This window comes from Euprymna scolopes, chromosome 11 (assembly GCF_053919585.1).
Source record: "Euprymna scolopes isolate OS-2025 chromosome 11, ASM5391958v1, whole genome shotgun sequence".
NCBI lineage: Eukaryota > Metazoa > Mollusca > Cephalopoda > Sepiida > Sepiolidae > Euprymna > Euprymna scolopes.
Window position 1 is genome coordinate 139,702,784 of NC_136492.1, and position 11,735 is coordinate 139,714,518.

Consider the following 11,735-nt stretch of genomic DNA (forward strand, 5'->3'; position numbering starts at 1 on the left):
TTTAACTTTAAGCTGATGCTTGAAGAATGAAATCAAATCGTGATTAGAAAAAGAGTAAAACTCATCGACTATTTTATCACATGTTGTCCATGTCACTGATCTCGTTATGTCTGAGATCGCAGGAAACACCATTCTTTTCCCGAATCTAATTTGTCAATACTGTACGCATTATCCAGGCGAACCACATACTCAGCAAATATCTGAATAACCAGCAGTATATTGCATGCGATTGATCAATGTATATCAAAGCAGCAGAAAACTTTAGAATCTCACGATTTTCTTTAAAATCAAAAGTATTTCGGCTTAAGACAATTTTTCTTTTTTATACGGGCGTTTCTGTATTTCGAGCAATAATTCCCGTATCTTATTTAACCGACCAAAACTTTCTACGAGACGTTTTCGCTGATTGGATGAAAGCCAGCGGGAAATAAAGTAAAGTTGATAGCAAAAAGTGAAGCAAAGCAATGACCTGCGAGACTTGTTCGTGGATGACCCGTTAGCTTTTTTTTTTCGTTTCTATTTTTATTTAGACTTTTATCTTAATTTTTTCCTTTTGGTTCTATTATTTTATTATGGATGCACATAAGTTTTACGCTAAGCTCGCCCTTTAATCTTCACCTTGAAAGTAAGTTAGTTTAGCTACTGCTCCTTGTTTTTCTTAAATTACGAACGAGCACCACTGTATTTAGAAATGTAGTTATTTTGGTTTAGTTTTAGGAAGAATAATATTTTAATCAATTCCGTATCTAAGAAGAATCATTATAACGATGAAATGAACATTTTTATCATATAACGAGTTACAAATAATTATGTAATTACAATAAAGTGTTTTAGATACTTTTTAAATGAAAGTAACTTCGTTGCTTCAGTGAATGAACTTAACTTTCTCGGCGAAGATGAATACTACTAATTATTAATTCAATATTTTCGTTATATATATTTTGAATCAGATTTTAATTCTATTTTCAACTGTATATACTTTTGTTAACATTATGACCGTATGTTATTGTATTTTGTTTTCTTCTTTCTTTTCCTCTTTAATTCCCCTTTTTTTCTTTTTCCTGTTGTTTCCCTTTTCGTATTTTAATTCTTTTTCGTGTTACTTTTGCTTTTTTATTTGCTTAGTTCGTTCTTAAATGCGAATACGCAACAATATAAACTCTGTCCTCACCTTATTTGCCTCCCCACGAGGACAAATTCTGACACAATTTCGGTATTTTTATGTGGAGAATATTCAGTTTTTTGAAATGGGAAACTCTGTGATCAGTGCTTCTTGCTAATCATCCTATTTAATAAATTCAGTTCAATTCGTGATTATTTCACAATTTGTCCATCAAATGTATCGAACGGCCACAAATATACTGCATTAATCCCATGGATTTAACCCTACTTCAAATATTCCCAATATGGGGTGTGAGTATCTGAGGAGAGTCTTAATATCAGAAAAAAACAAAGACAAATTCATTTTTTTTTCGAAGCGCGATACCCCTCAGTTGCAAGCAACTGAGGGATATCGCGCTTCGAAGCAGTAATCAAATTAGCGATTACTCAAAAGTTTTTAGATATTCCCGACCTGGTGCTCATTTTTATTGAGAGCGAATCATCTCCATCGACCACCCCAACCGCTCAACGAACAGATCCTTAGCAGAGTACCTCACTAAATCACGATACATCATTCATACTAGACCGTCCGTAGTTACTAGATCAAAACAGTCTTTCCAACGTAGATTGGCACTCTTTAAAAATTACGATTCACCCTTCAGCAGAAGGATTGGCGATGAGGTTGGGAAAGGCGAAAAAGAAAACCCTCTCGTGAGCGTTGCTGGGCACATAAACCGCAATAATCCGAAACTTGGATTTCTGAACGACAAAATCGGCCACGGCCAGTCTGTCCAAAAAATTTTTATGAACAATGTTTACCGACACAGACACTATCAATTATAAACATAATCACTCCAATAATTTTCAGGATGTATCTTATAACGGGGGCACATTTCCTAATTCGCCGATTTAATCAATTTATTTCTGCGTGATTAATCCGATCTGAAATTAACAAAACAAACGAAGAACTGATTAAAAAATAAAAAAAAAACGCCCAAGCTAAACTTTTGGGTTGTAACAATTCATCAAAAGATTATCGACGTATTTTTAAAGTTACACATAATAACTGGATTAATAACGAACTGCCAATTAGTATATCAGTTTTTCTTAATTAAATGAATCAATTAGTTTTTATTTGTTCGATTATACATAAATATTTTTAACATTTTAAGTTTCCATAAACACCGAAAACTTCCTTTTAAAACTCTAATCATTGAATGTTTGAGTTAAAGAAAAGGAAGAATGATCTTCAGATCGCCAAGTACACTGCATCGAAGCATATGTAACAAAAATCTGTCCTGTTCCCTTTTCGACGTTATCGTAAACAAGCTTTCTTCAACTGACATCATATTGCAAAGTACACCATAAAAACGTTGAGCCCACAAAAAAGAAATCTTCCCCAACTGAAGAAATGCTGGCTTTTTATATTGTCAAACCCGACCGCATCGAAACGTGCTTTGCCTGATTCCACCGAGATTCTTGATAGCATCAATCTTCAACAGTAGATCGAAGCCCAACAACTGTTTATCCATGACCAACGCCTCAATGTTTACGGCTAGAACTTGTCCAACCTTTACATTTATACTGTCGTATCCTCGGCAATAAAATGTTCTCCATCTGCCGTTAGTACTCCTGCTGACTTCCACTTCCAAAAGCGACACACGGCTTTACTCAATAGGGTCTGCGAACACCCGGAATCGATCAACGCCTTGCATTCTCGCCCGTCTACACGTACTTTCATGGGGGAGAGCTTTTTAGTAATCAGTTTGTCGGGGAGGAGACTAATGCTAATGCCTCTTCCCCTTTGGCGTTTTCCTGGCACTGCAATCTATATGTCCAAGACCACTGCATCTGAAGCAACGTATGTCGCAACGGAGCCTCTCTTGGCGATTTTGTAAGCAGTCTTTGCCAAGTGGTTGGGACCATCACACCTGTAGCAAGCAAATATTTTACTGTCATTGCGCATTTTTATTCTGAAGATGTTCGTCTGGTGGAGGTAGCAGTAGCCAATTCTTCAGGGCCTTCATTGTCAGTCATGAAAGCTCACATTCGGGTCAACAGTTGTTCCACACTCATTGTTTCCATCCCGAATGAAGCACGTAATATATATATATATATATATATATATATATATATATATATATATATATATATATATATATTTATATATATACATATATATACATATATATATATTATTCCTTAATTGGAATTCATTTTTTGAGATGAGCATTATATGTTAATTAACACGTAATATATGTCTTACATGTTGCGGAAGTCCAGAAATGAATGCGCAAGTTTACCAACTGTAACGTAATCCCCCATTGCGGAGCGTTAGAACTAAGCTAAAGTAGCTTTTTATTCCCGGGTGACGCCAGATAACCCAAGGATTTAAGATAGAGAAGATAAATATATATATTTTATTTCATGTCAAAATAGATATTGTTTGAAACCAGAGAAATATATTTTTACGGCTAAAAGTTGATGACAAGAAATTTCACTCAATGAACTCAGGGTCGGATGTCAGAATTGACATCTGACCTTGAAAATCGTGAGAATGAGTAATTCAGATTTCAGGTATGGGAATAGTACCCACACAAAACCCTAAAGCTTTCGTGGCGAAATCTTATTGGCTGGGAGAATTTCTACCCCATTCACATACCTTACTATATATACGACTGTCGTACGAAAATTAGTCAGTTTTAGTTGAGTCGCAGATCAGATTAGTTGCCGATTGCTTGTTGAATTCGGGGAGAACAGATCGTATGAATCCGCCGTTCCCTGGAGAGGTGACCCCTCCACCTTCCTCATCCAACCGTCTGTCGCTGTCTGTGAAGAGATTTGAGACTTTGGAAAAACTTACTACGAATTGAATGAGAATTGTAAAAAGAATTTTATACATAATTTGTGAAAATTAAGCTTCTGTAGATAGACTACATGAGTTTGTCTTTCTTCCTGCCTCGATATTCGCTTTCAGCATACCAGATTTCATGTAACAACCTCAGAGAAGACTAGACAACACGAGCCGAGATTTCTAGATAAAAAGGGGTCCTTAACCATCTTCTCGAGTGAGGGGTTACAGTTACACAACGTTCGGGAACAGTCTCCTAACCAACTGTGATAGGCGTCGCAGCTCAGCAAAAAACTCGTCCACTGTCACATCGGGGTGAAGTAGTCGAGCGACAAACTGGTGCATTAAATGCATCTGTAGTACACGCGCTTATAAAGGCCAGCTTGACCTGTTATGCATCTGCTTTTTGCTTCGTACTAAGTTGAGTGTATATGGTCAGAGCTCCACCTCGCAATCTCAATGGTAGGACGCGCTCGACATTCCTCATAGTACAAATCTCACACACAACTTCCACATTTTTGATCCACTCGACAACGGAAAACTCAGCCGGAACTCTACTAAATTCCGAAAAACCGGACATCAAAAATCTTACTCTTCATCGGTGAAAGGTAATAAAAGGCCGAAATAGCTTCTAATCGTTAAATGATAACCAAGTTCGCCGTGTAACAAAAATCTGTCCTGTTCCCTTTTCGACGTTATCGCAAACAAGCTTTCTTCAACTGACACCAGATTGCAAAGTACACCGTACCAACGTCGAGCCGACACAAAAGAAACCATACTCAACTGAAGAAATTCTGGCTTTTTATATTGTCAAACCCGTCTCAATTTGTATGAAACACGTTTTTGTCTCGTGTCGGTCATGTTTTGAGTTTAAGACTTTTTCTCTGAAGCGAATGACACCCGCGCTAATCATGCACACTATAGTTTTCACTACAAAGACAAATGCGATTTATAAGCCGCATGTGTATTTTCTCAAAATATACTTTTATTTACAACCCGGCTAATAACCATATTATTAATATTAATAACGCGCGGAAACTCTATCCCAGTAGGTTGTTGCAGGTAAGGCAATGGTGTGAGGGGTAGCATAGAATTGTCTTTCATCGTATTGTAAAACTAGAATAATGGAGTGATATTGGTTAGACCTTATTTCAGAGCCATAGCGTTGCTACGTACATTTCTGTCGACGATTTACGTAGTTGACGTTACTAGCGAGTTGTCTATATTCAGTAGATATCCACAGTCTGACAAGATTGAACGGAACCGTTTATTTATGTACACTTACATGTAAATGTGAACTGGTACTAGTAAATGGAGTGCAATTTTTATTGCTTTTCTGCTAATATTTTTCTTGATCGAAGTATTGGCTAACGTAATGTTGTTTTTATGAAATTATTTTTTGTGAGTGTTTTAAAAGTATATTCTCATATTCTGTTAAAGGTTTATGAACAAGCACTCATGTTACCCGAAAAGTATGAATGGAAGCATAATTAAGCAGTGCGTATTTACCATGTATAAGTATAAAAGGGTGAAGGATAATAGCAAGGAATGTAAAGGCGACACATTGACAGTCTTTTCTGAAAATAACTCTAATAAGGCAGCTTTTTCGGTAACTAATGGGAGAGTGGCAGTATATTTATGTGACAGAGTGAAATTTACCCTTATCTCTTCAAATTATAATATTTTGAGAGAATAAATTCGATAGAATTTAAAGTAAGAAATTAGAAACTCGAATGAATTTATCATGAATAATGTGTAGTGCATGTATTTACCGTCCTACCATATCTGGTTAGAGGGAAAACAATGCTTCTTTATTAATATAGTAGGTAATAGATATTTATCAAAGTTATATCCGACACAGTGATGCTTACTGATTCTGTGAAAATTTGGCAGTAGTTTTAAAGACATTTTTTATTTGAAAATTTCTTATTCGGTTAAAATAGATGTTTGTTTGTTTTGGTCCTTTTTTTTTCTAAAAGTTTATCTTTGTGAATTTATTATAGTATCGCAACCTTGCTCATTCCTCTAAAATATTTAAAAGAAATCCTAATGAATTTAGGTTGTAATATTGCCAGTATCGCTTTTGTTTTTTATCATCCACTTGTAGTTCTATTGTTCTATTACTAGATTGAATAGACAGTAGCCAACACAATAGTTTCTTCTTTCCCGTTCCCTGTGGTCAATATCATTGCGGCATCTATTAAAAGTTCTTGTCAGTAGCTCTTTACAGTCCCGCATCAAATATGAGTCCTTACAATTATGATATTGGCTACTGAAGTCTTACTTGTCTGCGAGGACTTCTCAGTCTTTTGCGGTTCTTTTCTGACATCTGTTTTTTCATAGATTCTTTAAGTTGTCAGCACTCTGCCAGTCAAGATATAGACGCTAATCTCCAGTGCTTTTGGTGCATCTGCATTGTTATATACATATGGTATATTTCTGTCTTTAATTTAAAAAAGTGACATGAAAAGAGGAAGATAATTCAATATTTTGGGGGAAGGTAAACACAAAGTCAAATAAAACTTCAGAGGAGTTGGCCACATATGCAAGACTCGGCACTTGCAATAAACTTGCAATAAACTTGCAATAAACCTGTGTGCTTGCAAAAAATCAATTAACTTGCCCTGATCTCTAATACAAAACAGCTCTTTATGATTCATATCGTTTGCGTCGATATTTGGAAAAATCAGATTTTACAAGTTTTCTTTGATTATATATTTATCTCCCTTTTCATCATTTTCATATATACAAAACGACATAGAACCACCGGTAGTTTTTAATATGATTTTTATATGAGGCTGCTGCTGGTCTACAGTAATTTTTGCTGTCTAGTCATTAAAAGGTTAACTTAACATTCATTTTAATTTTTTCTGTTCTTTTTAATAACGTTCTCCCCTAACAAGGATTAAGATTTGATAATTAGTTCTTAAGCAGCGACTCTGTATGCTTGAGTCCACAAAAGAGAAGAACGTAAGAAGTATATAGTAATATAGTTTTAGGTATTAGTATAAACCGAAGTAAGTACCTTCTATATTGGTGTAACATAAAAATGCATGAATATTTATATCGGATAAGTAGATAATATTATAGAAATAAACATATAAAATATATAGAATGCAGATATAAAGTATCACACTTTAAGTTCTGCTCGATTCTAAAATTAAAAAAAAAATGCAAGTACGTCTTACAAAATTACAATTTCGTATCAACACGGGAAGCAGCCTCGCCATTTTGTATTAATTTGAACGAGAAAAATAGTTTGGAATTGTGGTTAAATATAGTATTTATACATTAATAAAATACTAAGTATTGTACTTAATATGAGTTCAAGTAAACAGGTTTTAAGGGGAGAAAATATCGATAGGTACCCCTCTCACTATGTTCCCTCAAATCATGTCTATTCTGCTATTCAGTAGCGCATGTTTCGATGTCTCATAGGTCCACCTCATCTTGTTTAGCTTTGCATACACAGAAAGACCATTTGGAAGCATCATCTTCAACTTCGCTACAATCTCATCTGCATCCAATTAATGCTCATCGTTTAGGTGGAGGTGGAGAGCTAAGTCGTCCCCTTCTGAGAATAAAAATTGTTAGAAATCCGTTCCAACTTCACAATCACCTTTGCTTTATTTTGTCCTTTACTCCTCACATTCCATGAGCGATGTTTCTGACAAAAGAGGAATAATGGCTGTTTTCTGGGTTGGAATCTATCCACATAACATTTTTTGTTAGCTAATTACTGATCCTGAAATGTTTTTTTAGCTCTTTACATCAAGTAGTTTCATACCTTGTCTAGAGCGATAATAAATGATGAAGATGATGATGATGATGATGATGATGATAATGATGATGATGATGATGATAGCAATAATAATAATAATCAAGATAATGATGATGATGATGATGATGATAATAAAGATGATGATGATGATGATGATGATGATTAGGTCAGGTAATCAATTTGATAGAAAATGCAATGAGGACATGGAGACTTAAACTGACAGCTGATGGACAATACGTAACTGAAATCAAAATACAAAGAGAAATCTTCCAAGGTGATTCCTTATCACCATTACTGTTCATTATAGCCATGATGCCCTGAACAACATACTAAGGTAATGCCAAGTTGGATACAATTTCACTAACACAGAAGAAAGAATGAACTACCTAATGTACATGGATGAAACACTAATAAACATGACCAGAATATTTAACCAGGATATTTGAATGGAATTTTGTATGGAAAAGTGCGCACTGCTGACCATGAAGAGGTGAAACTAGAAGCAACAGAAGGTATAGTACTGCCCAATCAAACAGAAATGCGAGCACTAAGTGAACATGATAGACACATAGATACTTGGGAGTGCTGGAAGCAGACGGCATCAAAGCAACAGAAATGAAAGAAAAAACAGGAAATGAATACCTCAGAGGAACAAGAAAACTCCTTAAAACGAAACTATATAGCAGAAACCTAATTAAAGGAATAAACACGTGGGCAGTGTCATTAATAAGATACTCTTGACCGTTTATAAGCTGGGCCAAAGAAGAATTAAGGAATCTCGATCAGAAGACTAGGAAACTCATGACAATGCACAATGCACTACACCAAAAGGATGATACTGACCAACTATATGTGAAAAGGAAAGATGGAGGAAGAGGGCTGGTCTGTATAGAAGACTGTGTAAATGACACGAAAACCGAATTAGAAAATACATAATGCAGAATATGGAAAGAATAATTACTGCAGCAAGAGACACGAAAGTAACAAACGATATAGAAAAAAGACAAGGAATAAGACGAGGAAAGAAAAATGGGAAGAGAAACAACAACATGAACAGTTCATAGGGACTACAAAAGAAAGGATTAACTTGGAAATGGCTACAAAAAGGAAACCTAAACAAGGAAACTGAATCACTAATAACAGCTGCAAAAGATAATGCGATTAGAACCAACCACATCAAAGCAAGGATCGACAAGACACAAGAAAACAGCAAATGCAGAATCTGCGGACAAAGAGACAAAACAATAAACCACATAATAAGTGAATGCAGCAAACTAGCCTAAAAAGAATATAAAAATAGACACGATAAAATGGGTAAGGCAATTATGCATACTATTGCATCTTGAATGCAGATAAATGGTACAAGCACAAATCGGTAGCAGTACTGGAAAATGAAAGTCACCAGATCCTATGAGACATGGATATATAAACGGATAAACCTATCCAAGCAAGAAAATCGGGTGTCATAATATTTTACAAGTAGGAAAAGTCCTGCCAGATTGTAGATTTTATCGTTCCAACAGATCACAGAGTGAAGATCAAGGAGACTGACAAGCGGAGTAAATACACGGAACTGGCCAGAGAGATCAATGGGATCTGAAGAATGAGGAAAGTCAAGATAGCACCACTAATAGTAGGAGCACTAGGAACAATACAGAAAAACTTTGAAACAATAATGGGTGACATTGAAATCAAAGGGATGGCTGATAAGATACAACAAATTTCAATAATGAAAACTGCAGAAATATTAAGGAAAACCCTTGAATGTGGAAACTAACATTACTCATAAACGACACACAATCTGGAAACAGAAACTGCTACAGATGCAAAACATAAACATTGAATCATGAAAACTAGAATTGTATAATTGTAAAAGACCGCCTCCTTCTTTTTCTTTTTTTTGTGTGTGTCACCATAAACGGACACCACACCAAATAATGACGGTCAAGGAGGATGAGGAGGATCAAGGAGAGAAAGCACTAGCAAGATCTCCGCTGGCTGAGTGCAAAGAGGACTGGGACCTTGGAAAGGCTTCTTGCAACCCAAATTCCAGTGAACACCAATATTTTCGCCAACGAGTAATCAATGGTACGCGGCTGTGGCGATAACGCAAATTCTTTTGCAAAGGTTATCGAAAGAGATGGAGAGTACTAGAAATCTGGGGAGACTATTTGTTACTCAGACTCCAGGGAATACCGCAAGCTGTTCTTAAAGCGCAATCTTTGATGATGAATTGTGTGACTACTCCTAGTGAGTAAAATAATAATAATCACGATAATAATAATAATAATAATAATAATAATAATAATAATAATAATAATAATAATAATTCTGATTTCGTTTATCAACGTCTCTCTGGAAAGGAATGAGATTCATTTCCAGAGGATTTCCCTCAATCCCGGCTCCAAACCAGAAGCTTCAAAGATTAAGGGTTTTTCTAAGGATGTTGGTGGTACCTACAATAGCAGAGGTCTGGAGGCCATCTAAAACATCGGGGATTTGTAGTTTTTTCAATTGTCCTTCCAGACGACTTGATACTACTCCTAGTGTACCAACTACTACCGGTATTATTTGTGTTTTTAACCCCGTGTATACGTCTTATCTCCACGGTCAATGGAGCATAACTGCTCCACTTCTCGTTCTCTTTCTCTCTCACATTCCTATCCCAGGGTACTGAAAAGTCTACAATCTGCCAGTTTTTTGAGACTTTGTCAATGACGACTAAATCCGGATGATTATGTTCCAATTGCTTGGTCGTTATGACACTTTTGTCCCACCATACCTCTACCTTGCCATCCTCACTTGTTCTCACTTAATCAGACACCTCCTCAAACCATTTTCCAGCACACTTTACCCCAACCTTCTTACACACCTCCCAATATATCCAGAGTCCCATACGATCGTTTCTTTTGCAGTACTCTCTCTGGACTGCAAGGTGCGCAATTGAGTCTGCGGTCTTACCACAAATCAAGCATTCTGCAGCAACTTCATCTCCTAGAACCACTTTTTTGAATAATCGTGTTCCTAATGCCTGCTCTTGTGCTGCACAAACAAAAGCTTCAGTACTCTTAGCCAGATACCCAGATCTTAGTCACTTCTGCTATATCTTGGAAGAACCAAGGGGGAACGGTTGGATCTTATTTGATTAGAAACAAAAGAAAGAAAAACTAGAAAATCTATTAGGCTCGCCCATCCCAACTCATGCAGGTTGAAATTAAAATTTGCAGAAGTAAATTCAGAAAGAAAGTGTTAGTAAAAATTCCAGTGTTGTAAAGGCTGGATGTCGTGTGCTTGAGCCCTCTACATGGAGAGATCTTGAGCCCAACACCTTAACCAACCGATAAATATAACTAAGTATGAAAACTCATTAGTCTTTCTTAGACTGTGAAAAGAATGGTGAAGACAGATCGCAAATTAAAGACCCGATTGTTATACTCCAACAATGTAATGAACATTGTTGCCATTTCAATAAACTGTCAGTCACCAACAGAGTTGCCAGTTTGCAACTAACATCAGATCTGAATTAATCGACACACAGGTGGTTACCACAGGCTCTGGTCGATAATTTCCGTCGACCGGATTTTACACAAAGGCCTTTTTGTTCTGAACAATTACGGAATCCGAGCACAAGGGTAGCCGCCGGGCTATATATATATAGAAAGGTTATATTGTTGCCGGTGATCGGGAATTGCACAGTTTACAGGCTGACTTTTATTTCAGATCGAAAATGGAATCTATACATTCAATCTATTGCTAAAGTTGTTGAAAAAATGGTCGAAACATTTTACTGCTTCAGAAATTACACAACTCTATGCAATTCTCTGCCGATATAAGAATAAGATACATCCTTTGACGGAGCACTGCTGCCACATCTTGAGAGGAGTCGACTAGACCATTCTTTCTTGCCTTGACAGGGTATACAATCGACTTCATAATCTAGTGGGTATAATTTCTTCTCTTCTTTATATCCCTCTTTCCACATAAGAGCAGTCGCTAATCTTT